The sequence below is a fragment of the Vulpes lagopus genome, chromosome 23 (genome assembly GCF_018345385.1).
Source record: "Vulpes lagopus strain Blue_001 chromosome 23, ASM1834538v1, whole genome shotgun sequence".
In the NCBI taxonomy this organism is placed as follows: Eukaryota; Metazoa; Chordata; class Mammalia; order Carnivora; family Canidae; genus Vulpes; species Vulpes lagopus.
This window is the reverse complement of record NC_054846.1, coordinates 24,732,159-24,749,186: the sequence shown is the minus strand read 5'-3', so window position 1 is coordinate 24,749,186 and position 17,028 is coordinate 24,732,159. Positions and strand designations below refer to the sequence as shown.

At 41.2% G+C, this 17,028-nt stretch overlaps 1 protein-coding gene across 2 annotated transcripts in view; it reads left to right on the top strand.

The window, feature by feature from the left end:
- The first annotated feature begins 1,590 nt into the window (after window positions 1–1,590).
- Window positions 1,591–17,028, top strand: part of NR1H4 (nuclear receptor subfamily 1 group H member 4) — a 73,743-nt gene continuing 58,305 nt past the window's right edge. For both annotated transcript variants that reach the window (XM_041738288.1, XM_041738286.1), the window contains exon 1: window positions 1,591–1,939. The gene's annotated coding sequence lies outside the window, so the exon portion shown is untranslated. The remainder of the gene's footprint in view (window positions 1,940–17,028) is intronic.

Here is a 17,028-nt window from a genome sequence, read left to right as displayed (position 1 = left end):
CTCAGAGCTGCAGAGCAAGGTGAGTGTCATCATGGACCCTTCAAGTGGGAGGGGAGAACTTACGGGGCTGGGTTCCCCCTCTTCTTTGTGATGAGGGGTGTGTCTGGGTCATGCTTCCATATTTGGGAGCCCGTAGGCCTGTTGGACCTATGGATGCTAGTCAATTAGAGAAGTAGAATATAGCACTCCTGAGAGGTTTGAATGTACACCTTCCACTAACTTTACAATGGGAAACATGGGTGTGTGCCTATATATGGGCAACACCCACACACCCATGTGTGCTCATGCTATTTTGGAAAGTTGTCCTTTTCTCAGCTCACTCATTGATTTAGCTAACAAAGAGTTATGCAATACTTTCTCCATGGGAGGCACTCTGCTAAGACCAGGGATGGATACAAAGACAAGTTGGCTACCATGCTTTCTTTCCAGAATTTTTTCTTGTATAAGCGGTAAGTAGGTCACTATAATATACAAGGTCAGAGGATTTGAGGGACAGTGAGAGAAGTACAAATAAAGGATGAGGGGGGTTGGTGGGCAGAGTAGGGGCAGATGAGGAATGGGGTTGGCTTCAGGGAGAACTTAGCACCTGAGAAGGCCCGGCAGACACGAGGATGTGAAAGGAAGGTGCTTTAGGTAAAAGAAGGAACTTGTGCAAATGCACAGAGCCAGGGCAGCTTGGCCAAGGTGGGCAAGATGTTAAAGTCTCTGAAGAGACAGGAGGTAAGAAAATACTAGAAAGATAGATTAGGGTGAGATTGTCAGAGGGTGGGAGGACTTCTAAATGTCAGACCAAAGCATTTTAAATGTATTTTTTTCAACAGTGGTAACCCCTCAGGGGATTTTGATTAGGAGAGCATCCAGCAAGGTGCTCACTAGGTATGTAGTATGCAGATGACTAGTCAATATTAATTCAATTGATAAAGCAGAGAAATAATAATGGGTGAAATTTATGGGGTGCTTGCTATAGATCAGGCACTTTTCACACATTTCAAACCATGCATGTAATTCTCACCACAGCTCATGAGAAGCTCTACCTCCACCTCACAGAGGGGGGAAAGTAAGACTCAGAGATGCTATGTGTCTTGTCCAGGGTTGTGACAAACAAGTAGGCATGTGACCAAGGCCTACACTTTACGTGGCTATGCCACTTGGAAAACAGAGACAAGAGAAGAAAAAGAAAGAAAGAGAAAAGGAATATGAGGCCAATGTTGTTCTTCAGAAAGGAGGCTGTGGTAGGCCCAAATTAGCCAAGGAACAGAGTGGGTTGGAAATAAGAGGAATTCCAAAGATAGAATCCACATGGATCTGTTATTACTTGCTCTAGGAGGCCCAGGAGAGAAAAGGGTCAAAAAGGCTCAGTTGCAAAAAAAAAAAAAAAAAAAAAAAAAAGAAGGCTCAGTTGCTAACTTCAGCCCCCAGGAGGTGGGAGAGCTATTAAAAGAAATTGGGGGGTGGGGAGGGGGAGGATGGTTCAGTTCAGACCATGCCTGTGGAACCTGGAGACTCAGAACCCTCCAGGGGAGTCTGAGAAGAAGTGTTTTACAAGGCGAGCCTCAGGACCCCTCAGCCAGGTCCCATTCCCTACTCTGAGCTCTGGGAGTTTGTTCTGGGAATCTCGAGGCCCTCCCAAGTTTCCTTTCTATGTTTATATCATTTATCAGAGAAAGGATTGTTAATGACTAATCTGTGTTCATGAGGCACAGAGCCAAAGAAGAGATGTTGCTGCTGAGCTGGAAGGCTGCCTGTGATCATCCACAGCTTTTACTAGAGCTCCCTCCTCTTCCTCCTCCTGCTGCTCACCCCACTGTCTCCTGGACTCACCCCAATGCAAACCCAAGTTCTGAGCGCTGGTAGCAAAATCGCTGTGGTTCGGAGAGGAGGCCTGGACTCAGAATCCTCCCAGGCCTTGAAGGTTCATCTCCAGCCTGAGACAACCCAAGTAAGTAATCTCATTCCTCAGGGGCCAGGTGTCTGTCTCAAGGTGACAGAGGGGGAAGCTGTCATTCAGGATTTCTCTTTCACATTGAGAAGTTTGGTTGATGAATGAATTCTAAGTCAGTAGAGTTTGAGGTAAAGTCCTGAAAACAAGAAGGGGAAGAAAAAGATAGAAACTCTAAAAACAAACAAGAGGAAGCAGGAGTTCATATGGTCTAACAGCTGCTTACCTTATTAACAATTTAGGACTATCGTTTAAACATTGTGGTCATCCGGGAAAATTACTGGAGACAGTGAATTTCAGGAATGTCTCTGTTCTGAGTCCATACACAATCTGACCTGAACAGTGTGCTCGATTTGGGTGATTTGTCAAACCTTGCTGTGACTTTGGGAATCTTGCTAATGTCAAATGACTTGGGATCTGGGGACAGGATGACGTTTAAGCCATGCTTAACTGAAGTAAAAGTTTTTCCTAGGAGAAGAGTGGCTCTGAAAAGCTTTCTCTTTTGATTTTGGTTGTAAACATGCTTTCCACTTATCATGTTACTATTGGATAGAAATATTTTTTGAAAGACATTAAATGTTAGGAAGAATTTTGATATTAAAATTATCCAAGGTCCAGATCTACAGATAAGGCACCTGTCCGCTTACCGCCACAGGGAGTTAGGCAACTAACTATAAGGGGAGCCTGAATCCTTTCTCTTAACCGAGTTTTTACTCAGAAGGGGGAGGTGATACACATGACCCACTTTGGATTCTTCCTCTGGGAAACTCACCTGAGTTTGTTTGTTTGTTTGATTTATTTATTTATTTATTTTATTTTAATTTTTTTAAAAGATTTTATTTCTTTATTGAGACACACACACACACACAGAGAGAGAGAGAGAGAGAGAGAGAGAGAGAGAGAGGCAGAGGGAGAAGCAGGCTCCATGCAGGGAACCTGACGTGGGACTCGATCCTGGATCTCCAGGATCACACCCCGGGCTGCAGGCAGCGGTAAACCACTACGTCATGGGGGCTGCCCTCACCTGAGTTTTAAAGACGGCCGGGTTTGAGGGACCTCGGCAATATCGACAAGAAATGCAGAGAAATAATCGTTTTGAAATAATGAGCCATCACTGGGTTTCTAGCTGTGATTTTCTGAAATACCGGACACTTTCATCTTTGAGCCACCCCCTCTTCCAAATTATGGACCTGTGCCATTTGCACTGTGGACCTTTCTGTTTTGCTTGGGGTGTTGCAATGTGGCTGATGCAACCTGCTGGGAGCTGATAGGTACCAGCCAGGGATGACACACTCTTGTCCTGGGACCCTCTTTCAGGCTGTGGTTTCCTGCAGGCTCCTCTGGCTTCTCCCCACAGCTGGAAAGGACGAGGAGTGTGGCCTGGCCTTCCCATACCTCCCCCACCTGGCCAGGCTCTAACAGAACTACCCAGCCCTTGGGAGGCCCCGGGGAGTTTGTAAGCAAAGGAAGGGAAGTTTGCGTAGCTGTGGATGTGTGAAGGAGCTAGCTGCCTGAGAGCGCCCACTGATGAGCCGGCTTCACCCCCACCGCCTGTTTCCTTCTCACTATAAGCCTGCTTGGAAGTTTTTTCTTACATTCATTGGATAGGTGAGGAAACAGGCTCAAAGAAGACAACTCATTTTTTTTCTTATTTTTTTTTGTCTAACACGCTATCTCCCCAGCGTGGGGTTAGGCCTCACACCCTGAGATCAAGAGTCACATGTTCTACTGGCTGAGCCAGCCCGCGTGCCCTCTGAGGGGACCCAGAGCCCATCCAGGGTTGCAGTTAGGAAGGAGCAGGTCCTGAGCACCAGGCAGGCCTTCGTGACCCCGTGGCCCTCTCCTTGCCACCCCGACGTTGTGGGAAGCTGGCAAAACCTGAGACCTGGATGATGGGAGGCTGGGCAAAGTGGCTGGCAGATTTCAGGGGTGATGGGCGCAGGTGCGTAAGGTCCTAAAGCACCGTGGGGTGTTTTATAGGGGCCCCGCCATGAGCAGGGGCAAGAGGGGGGCTCAACGCCAGCTTCAGCCTCGAGATTGGTCTGGGAGTACCGATCGGGCCGTGAACCCTCAGTCGGGGTGTCCCAGAGCCACTCGGCACTGCTGTGGCTCAGAGCTGCAGGCTGGGAAAGCGGGGGTGGGGAGACCTGAGTCCCCATCCCGGTGTGACCCACGAGAAAGGGCTGGCTGGTCCTTGGGTGGTGGGGTGGCTGCCGGAAGGCAAAGGCATGAGGTTACGGTTCTTCGATGGGAGAAGTTCCCCTTGGTTGGGCTGCGAGCCTCCTCTCCCCTTTCATCCTAGTAACAGGAAGGGCTAAGAGAAACAGAAGCAGTGTCCTTGTGTCCCTCCTCAGGGCCCCTCTTCCTGCAGGGGGACCAGTCCCCGCGGCGCAGGTGTCCTCCTTGCCGGACATGCCCACCGCCTCGCTCCCCTTCCTCCCACCCTCCTGCCCCAGCCCCTGTGCCCTCCCCCGGGAACTCTGTTCTTTCAGCTCGTCCCTTCCACATTTGGTGACAAGGGACTGTCAGCTATTCGTACTCCTTTTCCTTTATAAGTTTGTGTCAAAATGCTCCTGACATAACGCGACATGATGGTGAAGGGAAATACACGCGGAAGTCATGCAGCTTTTTTCTTGCTTAGGTCTGAGCATTATAGCAGAGTTCCAGTGTCTACATTTAATATGTGTGAATATAACATCGTTTTGAATCATTGTTATTTTTCGAGATAAAATCCTAATAAAACTTGGAGATTTTACTTTCTGCTCTGAATACAATCAATGCTGCAGTCAACATCCTGTGTGCCTGTGCAAAGGACGATATTTAAGAGTTAGAATTGCATTTTATTTTAATATACACTGCTTGGGGGCCCGCCAGAAAGACTAAAATCGATGACACCACCAGCAGACTCTGAGAATACACATTGTCATGCAAGAAACTTTTGATAGGTAGAAATGGTATCTCCTTATATTAATTTGTATTTTTCTGATTATTAATTAATTTCAGACGTTTTGTAAAGTTTATTGGCCACTTTTATTTTCCTTTCAGTGAATTTTCCTCCTTATATCCTTTGCTAGTTTCTTTCATGGATTGTTTATCCTTTCAGTTTTTATTTATAGCAGTTGTTTTTATATTGTTTGTACTGATTTTTGGCTACTACTTATGTTGTAAACATTTCCTCCTGGTTTGTTTCATATATTTAGCTGTTCATGGTGTCTTGATCTGTCTTTTTGATTTTAATATAGTCGAATTTATTTTTTTTCCATTTATTTCTTGTTTAAGAAATTCTTCACCCTTTCACTCACGCAGGTCATGAATGTGTTTTCCTATATTTTCTTCCAGTAATTTTATGATTTTAAAAATCTTTGATCCACCTGAGAATTATTTCAAGAATGACACAAGATAAAAATCTTTAATTTTTTTCCCTCAAAGGAATAGTTCATTTTCTGGATGCTATTTCTTGAGTAGGTCATCTCCAATGTATGCCCTCTGCCTCATGTAATGCCTGCTCATGATTAAATTCCAAAGGCAGCCCACCACCCTCAGGAAGATTTCCTAGTCACATACATGCTTGACGCCTAACAATGATTCCTATTTAGGATAGAAAATTGAAACTCCTTACCATAGTCAACAAGGCCAAATGAAAGCTATCTTCTCTCAGACTTCATCTCTTATACTGTCCCTTTGCTCACCTGTCTCCAGCCTCATCAGGCTTTTGCTGTTCTTCCCAAATTCCAGGCCCAGGCTCTTGGCACTTGCTGACCACTCTGCCTTTGGGCTTATTTCCCTCTTGCATGGCTTACTTCTTTTTTTTTTTTTTTTTGCATGGCTTACTTCTTATCCTCCACTTCTCAGCTCACACGTCCACTCTTCAGGGAGCTCTTTCAGGTTCATTCTACCCAAAATAGTGTCTGATGGCATCGCTCTATACCTCATCCCCTTTATTTTCTTATTAACACCAGTGGAAATCTCACTTTTTATTTGCAAATTATCCATCTCTTCTGCTAGAATGTAAGCCTCTGAAGACAGGTGATTTTTTTTTTCTGTCTCATCTATCTTTCCAAAATCTAGATCAAACCCTGATACCTAGTGGGGAAATTAATGAATGTTGAATGAATGAATGTCCTTACTTGTGCTCCTGAAGGGACTTGTGCTTACCTTTGTCATAACAATCCCCAGACTATATAATTGGGTTTTCCTTGCCTGATGTTTCCACTAAGCTTCTTGAAGGATCATGATTTTTTTTTTTTTTTTGGTCCTTATATGTCTGGTGCCTGACACAGAGTCAATAAATGTATACTGACTGAATAAATAAGTGAGCAAATGAATTCCTTCTGCATTGACACTGAAAACTGACATTGAGATGTCATTTGTAAAGAGTCAATACATTACTTAAATACTCACTTTCTTCAGATGCCAATAAGACAGTGGCCAACATGCCATATTGTTTATTTGGGGGATTATAATCAACTATCTAATACTATGAAACAAGCTACCCTAAAACTTAATGGCTTAGAAAGATAATGATTATTTCTTATAATTCTATGTGTTGGCCAGGTGGTTTTCCCTGGGCTCGATCATGCTACTGATTTCAAGTGGAGGATCAAGTAGATCTTATTCCCATGGCTAGGTCCTTGATGTTGGCTGTTGATTGGTATGCTTCGAATGGCTAAGTCTCTCCTGGAGTATTTCATTCTTGGTCTCTTTATGGAATCATGGTCTTAGGACATCATTCCAAGATGGTGAAACAGAAGCCACAGGTCTGTTGAAGCTTAGCTTCAGAAGTAGAACAGTTCTATTGGTCACAGCAGGTCATAATAATAATAACTCATTAAAGGGATGATGAAATAGACTTCACTGAATAATGGGAAAAATTGCCAAGTCAGTTTTTTGTTCAAGATGGCACTGGTCTCATTAAAGCAATTTGCATGACTCTTTATGGATTTATTATGAGCCTTTTTAGGACTCACTCTGTGCCAGAAAATGTATATCTATTATTTTTTGAGACAGACTCCTTTCTATTTTGAGCATGTCAAACTACTATGGAATAATGCTATGAACTAATGCCTCTGACAATCTGAGAAGTCCTTTAACCCAGATGCAAATGTCTACTAGACACTTCCTTAAGTTTTTTTGAGCTCTTAGCAATGGATCTTACACCCATGATGTGATACCTGGGGCCATTTCTTATTTGAGAATTTTCTGCCCAATGGAAAGACCAAAAAATGAAAAACAGCCTTACTTTTTTTTTTTTAAATTAACTTATGCCTTTATTTTATTTATTTATTTATTTATTTTAAATTTATTTATGATAGTCACAGACAGAGAGAGAGAGAGGCAGAGACACAGGCAGAGGGAGAAGCAGGCTCCATGCACCGGGAGCCTGATGTGGGATTCGACCCCGGGTCTCCAGGATCGCGCCCTGGGCCAAAGGCAGGCGCCAAACCGCTGCGCCACCCAGGGATCCCCAGCCTTACTTTTTGACTTAGCATGTCTTGAACCCTTTGTAATTTGCTTTAAATTCTGCTTGCAAAATGAACAGCACCTTCCTCAATTCATTTCTTTCTTCATGAATCTTATCATGTGCAGCTAAATACGCCAACTGGCACATTCATTATACTACTTGGAAATCTCCTTAATCATTGGTCTGCAAGTTCACTAGGAAACTTTCCATCTTTTGAGTTACCACAGGTGACAGTGTTGCCAATTGTTTCACAATTACAAAATATAACCCATCCCCTTTCCAGCTTCCTATAGTAATTTCTTCACCGTTCTTCCAATTTCTGGAGTAGTTTCCTTAGTGCCCTTCCAGGCTCTGCCCAATTCCCAATCTCCAAACCAAGGCCATATGTTTTGGCCCCCCCCCCTTTTTTTACATTCTCCCTCTTCCAGGTACTGCTTTCTGTATCCGTTATTTTTTTCTTTGTAACAACTACCCCAAAACATAATGACTTAAAGGAGTAATTAATCATAATTAATTTCATAATCACTCATAATTAATTCTCATATTTCTATGAGTCAGCTGAGTAGTTCCTCTGCTAGTTGCGCATGGACTCATTCATGTGGCTTATTCAGATAGAACATCAACTAGAATGGAAGGTCCAAGATTGTCTTACTAATATGTCTGAAGTCATGGTGTAGCTGTCAGCTGGGACATTTGGGGTGTTCTCTCTGTACAAGATGTCAAGATGTTTTGTATCTGGGGGCATCTGCACAGAGTGTGTCAGTCTGAGGACAACATTCCTCGATGAGGAAAAGAAGCTCCAAGGCCTCTTAAAGCCCTGACTCACATGTCTTCCATCTACCATTCTATTTGTCAAAGAAATTACCACATCAGCTCAGGTTCAAGGGCTGGAGAATAGATTTTATTCTAGGCCCAGACTCTTAGCACTTGCTGACCATATAGACTTTATCTATTGATGGGTAGTGGCAAACTCACATTGCAAAAAGGCATGTAGAATGGAAGAATGTGTGGTGCCTACTTTTGCAAATAACAAATAATTTACACAAATAATAATCATAAAATTTCAGGACCCCAACAAATTATTTGGGAAAAAAGATGATAGGTCAGTAAGCAGAGGTCTGGTTGACTGAAGTATTTTTGGTTCACGATACCTGAAGGTAATATGCTTTAAAATGGAGACTTTAGAAACACAAAAGAAGAAACAAAATAATGGGCAACCTTGTACAGGCTTAATTAATTTGTGCAAATGAACACATTGACTGCCTTAGGCAGAAGTGACCTTGCAGAACTGCCAATTCACCCTCACTAGCAGTCAGTAGGTGGTTAGTGACAGTCTTGGTAGGAGAGCTACATGAGAGAGCATGAATTTGGAGTTAGATGTGGGTTCACATCCCAGTTGTGCTTCTCACTAGCAGTGTGACCTTGAGCTGTTTGCTGAACCTCAATTTTCTCATCTATAAAGTGTGTATATTAATACCTACTTGGCTTATTATAGATTAAATGAAATAACAGCACGGATGCTGCCACATAGCAAATACTCATAAAATGGTAGATATTATTTTATTCCATCTCCCCCAGAATATGTACTAGTTACTGTGATAGTAATAAATACTGTCTGGTTCCTATAGGGCACCACTCTCAGAGTAATGAGTCCCAATGACCATACTGTGTGACTGCTGGTTGGTACTGGCTAAACATTGTGTTATAAATCCCTCTGGACTTTGGGAAGAATCTGTTTACCTTAAATTTGTATTTTTGCCCTGAAAAGAATGACTTCAGTTTGAGTGCTTCTGGGAAGACCAAATCCCTGGAAAAGATAAATCTTTTTTTTTTTTTTTTTTTTTAAGAGCTCCTTTCTCTCTTTTCTTAAGAGCATTCTTCTGAACTTTGGACTGAATCCAGGGCTTCCCCTGGGCGTGAAATAATGGTAGCTACAAGAAGTCTACTTTTCTCCTGCTCTTTAAGAATGATTTACATAAAAAAGAATGAATCACACATTTAACTTTGCCTTCAACAACTGGGTTCATCTGAGAAAAATGTCACCAAGGATGGTGTCCTTGGGTGTGAAGAGTTTATAGAAAACCAGCACATGTTACTGGTTTTTATCTTCATCTTCTGAGAACTGAGATTCTTCTAAATTAGAGTCAAAGCTATTTAATTGAAACAGGGTCTTTCCAAGGTCTCCATTTGCAAATGGTTTATGCCTCATCAGAGGAGCTCCACATACCATGAACTTCCTGTGACACATAGTATCTAAACAAGTTAAAAATTGATAACCAGAAAGTGGAAGTCTAAGTTACGAGTCACTATGCATCTTATCACATTAAAAACAAACAGTGTGTACCATCTCTAAAACTATTCCTGGGCCCTTAAGTTAAGACTTAGCTTACAGCATTATACAAATAAACATAAAGTAAAATAAACATTTTGTTCCTGCTTCTACCAATATGCAAGTCTTAAACTTTGAATCATCGCTTCTTTCTTTCCTTCCTCCTTCCTTATGTCTGCTGTATTCAAGTCTCCTCTTTTCCATCTCTCCAGACACTGCCATGCTGAGCACCAGATCACCTCCCTTCAGCCATGAATTTCCTCCTTTCACTGCCTACCCTCCCTATCCCACCTTCTCACTAGAGTACTCTTGAACACAGATCTCACAGATCTCTCTCACACTCAGAATTTCTAGTAGTGCCTCAGGGACCACAGAGTTCCCAAACATTTTATAGAAAGGAATACTTTTGGGGCACCTGAGTGCCTGCCTTCAGCTCAGGTCATAATCCCAGGATCCTGGGATGGAGCCCCGCCTCGGGCTCCCTGCTCTGTGGGGAGCTTACTTCTCCCTCGCCCTCTTTGCTCTGCCCTCTGCTTGTGCTCTCTCTGTCTCTCTCTCTCAAATAAAATTCTTTTTTTTTTAAAGAAAGGAATACTTTCTCCTCAGAGCCTTAAGAATGTGTAAGAAACATAGAATCCTCTATGAACTTGCATAAGTTTACAGATGAGGAAGATTTTTACATATAGATTTTCATTTGATCTTTTTCATTATGAAATATTTCCCATTTGCAAAAAAAAAAAAAAAAGAGTAATATCATCACCCTCCCCCCTTGTATTTACCTCCAGCTTGATAAGGGAAGCTTGACAGATACTCTGGAAATTCCCTGTGTACCCACCCAGTCATCCTGCAGCGTTCTTCTGACTGTGGGTTCAGCACTTTCATCCAGGGCTCTATAGGTTGGAGCAGGAATTGCGAGTGTTTTCTATAAAGACCAGATAGTGAATATTTTAGGCTTTGGAGACTATGTGGACTGTGTCAAAACTACGGAATTCTGCAACAGTTGTGTGAATATGGCCATAGCCACGTAAACGAAAGGGCAAATTTGGTCTTGGGGAGGCTGGATTTGGCTCATGAATCAGTTTAGGGACCCCTCATTCCAGCATCGATAGTAATACATAGTATTGTTCATGTATCTTTAAACTTACATACATTTTATCAAACTGCCTATATTTTTCCATAACCTGATTCTTTTGCCCAATATGACATTTTTTAAAAGATTTTATTTATTTATTCTGAGAAACAGAGAGAGAGAGAGGCAGAGACACAGGCAGAGGGAGAAGCAGGCTCCATGCAGGGAGCCAGACGTGGGACTCAATCCCAGGGCTCCAGGATCACGCCCCGGGCTGCAGGCAGCGCTAAACCACTGAGCCACTGGGGCTGCCCCCATATGACGTTTTTAATTTTATTCCCATGAATGCATATAGTCCTGGTTCATTCACTTTAATTGCTGCATGGCACTTATGAATATACTTACAGCATTATTCATATACTATTTATTATAGCCATTGTCTTGTTGATGGGCTTTTTATGCTGTTTTCAGATTTTTGCTATTGGAAACAATGCAGTGAGCATTTTTGTCCATGTCACCTATACAGATGTGTAGAAACTTAGGAAAAGTTATACCTTTTAATCTTTACAGCAACCCTACTATTTAAACTTTTAAACCAGCATTCAGCTGAAGCTCAGGGTGTAGTGTGGGGAGGAGAGTGTTAAGTGATAGTTCCAGATCATACATGAAGCTATGAAAGGTGAACACAGGTCCCCATCCTAGCCTTCTCATATCCCATCCCCCATGACATTTCTGCTAGGCTGCAGGTGTCGTTTCTGTATATGGGTAGCACTGCTGGGTGTGATAGGGGAATTCAAAATAAATATATGATATTTCATCATAGATAATTATGATTGCTGTCTTCTTCAAATTTATGATCTGGTGCGATAGTGGGGAAGATGACAGATGTAGTGAAATCATTAATTAGCACACGAAGGAAAGAAATGACAGAGTGTCCAGTGGGAAGTTGGGGCATACTTGGAAAAAAAATCTACAGAACTGAGAGCTCTAAGAGTACATCAGAGTGAATAGAGACATACCTCGCCCATGAAAGGCATGTTATAAGCATATAAATCTTCCTACCTAAATATATAGGCTTGGTACCATCTCAAACTCCTAAAGTAACTTAAAAAAATGTGACATGAAATGTGATGATTTATTACAGAGATAAAGAGATGATAATATCTTAAGAAATACTGAAAAAGAATGAACAATAATAGGGAAGGATGATACTAGTATAAGGTAGAGCTGTATGATCAATGGGAAACTAAATTCAGTGTCGATAAAAGAAGGAGCATAAATCAGTGGAAAAAAGTATGCAAAAAGCAATTCCAAGAAAACTCACCTTGTGCCATAAACTAAAATTAAAAAAACAATGAAAACAAGCTTTAAAAATGGAATATATTTAATTATATAAATGGAATATTTTTTCAGGTATAGATAATTAAAAGACAAATAAAAGTGTCTGTAGTAAATATTCCAGAATGCTAATACATTCGATGTGCAACGAACTCTGCTAAGTCGATAAAAAAGATGAACACTTCCATAGAAAAGTGGCAGAGGACATAAACAGAAAGTGGAAAGAAACTATCATATATGGATGATAAAGATGTAAAAACAGTTAAACTTTATTAGTAATCAAAGAAATGCAAGTTAATACAGTGAGATAGGATTTGTCCCCTATCAAATTAGAGAAGATTGTTGAAAGTAATGCTAATGAAGGTGTGGTGAGAAAGGCATCCTTACTGAATGCTGGTAGGAATGTAAATTGGAAAAAAATTATAGGGACACCTGGGTGGCCCAGTGGTTGAGCATCTGCCTTTGGCCCAGGGTGTGATCCTGGGGTCCCGGGATCGAGTCTCACATGGCTCCCTGCATGGAGCCTGCTTCTCCCTCTCCCTGTGCCTCTGCCTCTCTCTCTGTGTCTCTCATGAATAAATAAATAACATCTTAAAAAAAAATATATAGGATGCAACTTGGCATTCTGTAATGCTTTTTTGTATTGACTGAATTTACTGCAATTTTAAAGCTACTTCCATTTAAAATTAAATTTTAACAAAGTGAAATAAGTCAATCGAGGAAAGACAATTATCATATGGTTTCACTTATATTTGGATTTAAGAAATAGTGCAAAAAACCTTAAGGGAATGAAGGGAAACTGAATGGAGAAAAATCAGAGAGGAAGACAAACTCTTCACTCTGGGAAACAAACTGTGGGTTGAAGGAGGGGAGGGGGGTGAAGGGATGGGGTGACTGGGGGACCATCACTGAGTAGGGCATGTGATGGGATGAGCACTGGGTGTTATACTGTATGTTGATAAGTTGAAATTAAATTTAAAAAAATAAATTTTTACAAGTTTTCAGGAAAATAGGGAATGAAAGGCAGGGACGTCTGTGTGCACATTCAGATATTTTTTTCTCTTTGCTCTGATTCTAACCTTAATCCTTTATGTATTGGCACATGTGTGAGTTCATCTGAATAGAAATGATGGCTCTCTGTTATCTGGGCTTTTATTACTAACTCTGGAGAATTTTTGGGTTCTCTGTCTACAGCTTCTCAACGTTCAGTATTTAAACAGAGCATTTTAACTGTATTTCTTAGGAGGTGTTCCCCTAGTCCAATGTACTCAGGCATCTCTGGCTGTGGCTGGTGCCTGGGGTGTGTGTGTGTGTGTGTGTGTGTGTGTGTGTGTGTGTGTGAGAGAGAGAGAGAGAGAGAGAGAGAGAGAGAGAGAGACTTCCTTCCCATGTGTATGCTCTCTCATCACTGTGCACCAATTTCTCTATGTGTGCTTGTGGAGGAGAATGGTCCATGCTATTCACAGAGAAAGCTTAAGGGGCAACGTGCAGTTTCGATGAAGTGGACACTGATAATAATTAGTAATACACTCAGTCCAGCATATTTTTTATTGAAACATTAAAAATCTTAAACTCACTAGATTTTTTTAAGTCCAAATTTGTGTGCGTGTTTTTTAATTGCAGAAAAGTATGGTACGATGATCAATAATAGGCATTCAAGTAATAAAATGTGCTACATTAGAATAAAATTCTGCAGTGAAGTGGAATGAAATGTGAGCTCACAGAGGAATGGGAATGATAAAAATTTTTTTCTAGATGTTGAAGAACATTTTCTGGTATTTCTTTGAAGGATGAGGGAGGCTATTAAATTGCTGTGGTATTTGAGTGATTGAATAGATTTAAGAGTAATGTAACAACGTCAATGTAAAATGTCAATTTTAATGATATGTCAGAAGTAGTTTTTTTGCGACTTTTTAAAGTGAAAAACTACAGATATAAACCCAAAAACATGTTGATGGAGTACATTGTTTTTCAAACTTTTTGTAGGGAGTAAATGAACAAAGCAGTTCAAAGGTGACCAGTGTAGAGAATACCCATTGCTTATGCTCTACCCTCAGAACTACTCCTTCTAAGGAAGGGAGGATGTGAGGGGAGAAAAAAAGCCTTCAGAACTAAGGTGTGGGATCTCTTGGGAGTCAGTCTTCCCATTGCAGTTCTTCCTCCAACAAGGGGGTGAAGAATATTAGAGAGAGGAAGATATAGAAGTAACCCTAATTAAAGAAATAATCTATATGAAAACACTTGTTAAACTTGGGACATGATAGGTGCTCATTAAATGACAAGCCAGGTGAGGTCAAAGTCACCAATCCCAGTAAGGAACTGCTGAGAAGTAAAGACCCTACTATTAGGTGGATGTAAGTGAGCTTACACACCCAAGGCAATCATTACCTATATTCATAGATTGCCTATAGTATTACCTAGTTAAAAAAAATTTCTTCTTCTGTTATTTGTTTAAGGCAGGGATTATCAAACTCTTTCTGCAAAAGGCTAGCTAGTAAAAGTTTTTGGCTTTGTGAGCCATACATTGTATGCACCAACTACTCGACTCTGCCATTGTTGGAGGAGAAAAGCCAAAGATATCACGGAAACAAATGGGTGTGGCTGCGGGCCAGTTACACTTGACAAGCACGTTTGAATTTCATATAATTTTCATGTGTCATGAAATATCCTTCTTTTGATTTTTTTGCTACCCTTCAGAAGTGTAACACCATTGTTAGCTTGCGGGCTGTATGAAAACAGGTGGCTAGCCAGCTGTTCAAGGCCACATACAGTGTTCAATGGCCCTTTGTACTAAGAGTGGCTGTAGTATCGGAAAGATACACAAGAAATCAGCCCTCGTAGTTGTATTTTGGGCAGGAAAATGGAAAACAGAACTGGAAGGAAGACTTATTTTTCAGGATAGTGTTTGGTGTGCTCACCATGTGCTTCCATTACCATTCCAGAAATTAAAGAGTTTCCTTTTCTTCAAGCTTCCCCAGGAATCACAAGTCCATCAAACCCAGTTTGAATAGATCTGCCAACTGTTTTTGGATTCTGGAGGGCTTTCTTGTTAGCTAATCAGGGGCACCCACATTGTGGACTTCTAGCGAGGAGTAATAACCCAAATGCTACAGAAATAGAGGAATTGGGCTTTCATTTGGGTGAGAGATCAATAAATTATGTCCTTTGTGCTAATAGGAGAATCATATCCTTGTCTTGTGCCACTTCTCCAAGAAGAGCATGCCAAATGGCAGGGAATTGGGCAAAACGAAGCAGGAAAACAATGAATACAGATCATTTAATAAAGCCAACATTTCTTTTTTTGTCCACCTTTTTAAGAAAATATTTTTTTTTTATTTGAGAGAGAGAGAGAGAATGAGCAGGAGGTAGAGAAAGAAATAGGCTCCCCATTGAGCAGGGAGCCTGATGTGGGGCTCGATTCCAGGATCCTGGGATCATGACCTGAGCCCGAAGCAGGTGCTCAACTGACTGAGCTACCCAGGTGCCCATGAGCCAACATTTCTTGAGGGCTTATTATGTGCCAGGCACTTTATATAAACATATAAAGGAAAATATGAGAATCTAAAAATGAAGATGAGTTTGCATGGAAAAATATTACAGAGCTATCATATGATGTGGAAGTATGAAGGAGCTTGAGGAACACAACTAAAGATTCAAAAAGGCAGATGTGAGACAGAAGGAAACCCAAAGGAAGAGCCAAAGAACTGAAATCTCCTGTTTTTTGTTTGTTTGTTTTAAAGACCAGAGAAAATGGGTCTTATATTACAGAATACATACCCAGATTGAATATTAGGAAAAATTCTTGACTTTGTACATTGTGGATTTATGGAAATTATTATTATGGGAAACTATGGAATTTTCCATTCCAGAAGAGGAACTCTATCTCGAATAGTAATTGTCTGAATTTTGAGGAGGCTTTTCAACCCATTTATCATACAATATGCAGGCATGTATACACAATTATAATACATAACTAATTGATATATTAACATATACACAGTGAATATATACCTTTATAATTCTTATACACATATTGAAAGTTGGATTTCCCTAGTCCGCAACCAGCTTGTGAGTGTGAATGAGGTCTCATTAACAGTGACAACTCAGCTTTTACTGGTTTATTCCTCAGGATCTTTAGCTTTCTGTCAAACTCCAAGTATTTCAGAAATGGCTTAGGGTCTTTCCTCATGTTTGTTCATGATCAGGTTTGTTCTAGCTGCTTCTTTTACTTTTTGTGTCCATGAGTAGAGCTGTACCCGACCAGTGGGCACAATTTCTCTGCTCCTCCATGGGTTATGGTGATACCTAACATGCTGCTACTATTACACAATTGCGCCAGAAAGGCCCTGGTTCTTTTGGGGCCAAAGTTTCACTGTGATAATGTGGCAGCATGGGTGGAGCTGAAATGAATATTCTTTTCTACTCTTTGGAAGTAAGTCTGTTGGAAGTGTCTACCTCCACTTTATACATTGATGCTTCTAGATTTCCTTTTAATTTATAGCCTCTCCTCTCAACTTATGGTGGCAAGAAGGCCTCTTTTTTTTTTTTTGCAAGAAGGCCTCTTGAATCTACTATAGATTGGTTGAACACTGTGCTACAAGAAGAATCACACATTTCTCAAATGACTAAGGTTTGCTTTAGGGGGAAGGTCATGGATCTTGGCTCTGTCTGACTTTAGAATGGGTTTTCTCCCACAGGCCCCTTGGCTTCCTGGAGAATTCTGGTAGGGCCATGCCACTGGTCCACTAGATGGACCCAGATTTGTCTACAACCCTACAGTGGACATGGTTTGTATCCTATAGCAAGAGGTTCTCTCTCTTTTTTGTCTCTTCAATAGCCTTCTGGTATTTTCTCATCAATTCTGATGTACCCTAGTCTTGACCATCTTTAAA